Source organism: Oncorhynchus nerka, linkage group LG6 (assembly GCF_034236695.1).
Source record: "Oncorhynchus nerka isolate Pitt River linkage group LG6, Oner_Uvic_2.0, whole genome shotgun sequence".
Taxonomy (NCBI): domain Eukaryota; kingdom Metazoa; phylum Chordata; class Actinopteri; order Salmoniformes; family Salmonidae; genus Oncorhynchus; species Oncorhynchus nerka.
The window spans coordinates 72,182,402-72,184,562 of record NC_088401.1 but is presented as its reverse complement, the minus strand read 5'-3'; the positions used below and the strand labels follow the sequence as shown (position 1 = coordinate 72,184,562).

At 42.5% G+C, this 2,161-nt stretch overlaps 1 pseudogene; it reads left to right on the top strand.

Annotated features, from left to right (window-relative positions):
- The first annotated feature begins 303 nt into the window (after nt 1–303).
- LOC115118655 (SH2 domain-containing protein 4A-like) overlaps nt 304–2,161 on the top strand; it is a 14,051-nt pseudogene continuing 12,193 nt past the window's right edge.

The following is a 2,161-nucleotide window of genomic DNA, read 5'->3' as shown; positions in this document are numbered from 1 at the left end:
TATAGACATAATATGACATTTGAAATGTCTTAATTCGTTTGGAACTTTTGTGAGTGTAATGTTTACTGTTAATTTTGTATTGTTTATTTCACTTTTGTTTATTATATCCCTTGCTTTGGCAATGTAAACATATGTTTCCCCTGCCAATAAAGCCCCTTAAATTGAATTGAAATTGAGAGCGAGAGAGAGACAGAGAGAGAGAGAGAGAGGGAGGGAGGGAATTTTATGATGTCACTGCAGCCCACTCATATCCAGTATAAAGGCTGTACAGACTACTGTACAGACTACTACCGCTCTCATACAGACTCAGACACACACACACACACGTCACCCAGATTCAGTCAGTCACAGTGTAACACACACGGACCGAGGTCGCTAATGCTACAGGCTGAGCAGTCACAGTAAGTAAAGTATGCTGGGTTTCTCAGGGGGTTCTCAGGTGGTTCTCAGGGGTTTCTCAGGGGGTTCTCAGGGGGTTTCTCAGGGGTTTCTCAGGGGTTTCTCAGGAGTTTCTCAGGGGTTTCTCAGGGGGTTTCTCAGGAGTTTCTCAGGGGTTTCTCAGGGGTTTCTCAGGGGTTTCTCCGCTCTACTTGCTTTTCCTCACCATTTTCTCGCTTTTGTTTTGTTTCTCTTATTTTCTTGTTCTTGTCTGAGTTCATCTGACTCTCACAACCCCTCTCTGTCAGTTTCAGTAAAACAGGCTCTGTTTGAAAACTCCACTAAACACTTTTTAAACGTATCCCTTAGTATGCAACACACATCCTCTTTCTCTCTCTATTCTGTATTTTGTGCTCCTGTTCTTTCTTTCTATGTGAACAGTGACGATGGTTAAACCCTAAATGTATTTACATGCTGGCATAGATTCAAGACTGCCTGCTTTGTGTGTCTGTGTGTCTTACTGCCGTGGCCAGTGTGTTACAGGCATCTGTTCCTGTTAGTCTCTAGTTACACTGGTGCATGTCTTTATGTTGTGTATCAATGTTGTTATAATGTTGTTATAATGATGTTAGGATAGCTGTAATGTGTCTAATCTGTACCAGAGTTCGATTCCTGCAGTGCTTTACCTGTTGAAAATAGTAGGGGTATTCCATATATTAGCTGATAGAAAGTGTTGTTTTAACTGTTTTCTCTTCATTGATGTTCTGTGACTGTACAATTACGTGGTTGTTGGTAGTGTTGTTGGTCTGGCCCTCTGTGTTGTAATATAAGAGGATAACTATTGATTATTATCTCATTCACCTGCTCATTCACCTGCTGATAATGTTCTAAAAACTGTATGCGTGTTCATCTGAGCATAAGTAGGGTGACCATGAGCCTTACGAGGGGGGAAACATAGTTCTGGTTATCTCTCTGTCTCTTCTCTTCTGTTTTGGTCATGAGAGATAGCAGGTTATCCCCCCGTCATTTCTGTTTTGGTCATGAGAGATAGCTGGTTATCTCCCCGTCACTTCTGTTTTGGTCATGAGAGATAGCTGGTTATCTCCCTGTCACTTCTGTTTTGGTCATGAGAGATAGCTGGTTATCTCCCTGTCACTTCTGTTTTGGTCATGAGAGATAGCTATTCTCGTTGCAAAGTCTCTTCCACCCCTTTTCTCTCTCTGTTTCTGTGTTTCTCTCTGTTTCTCTTCCCCTCTCTCTAAAAAATTATAAACAGTGCCAGTTTCCCTCGTTTTCTTCCTCCCTCTCTCTAAATCCAATAATGGAAATAAAGCTAAGGTTCTGCGTGTGTCTCGCTCTTCCATTCTCTCTCTGTTTACATAGAAAGTCATTCTGCCACCCAGCTGGGTTGGTCTCTGGTCTCTGTTTACCTTTGAATGTTTGAAAGTAGTAGGGCAGTTCTCTGTGTGGGGGGTAGTAGAGGGAGTGGACACACATTTACTCACACACAGAACCAGACACACACACACACACACCTACAATTGTGTTGGTGGACAGCCAAAGAGGGAAAGACTGAGGAGAAAGGCTTTAATCACATATATATACTCTCTCCTGCTCTAGAATACCAGCAAGGAATCATTGACCATCCACCCTCCCAGCAGAAGTCATATAACATAACGGAGGGAACGTCTAAGAAGTTGAAAGAGAACTCTTCAGCCTTTTGGAATTGAGACTGTACCAGATCCACCAGACGTTGGGATTTAAAGTCCTCTGTTGAACCAGG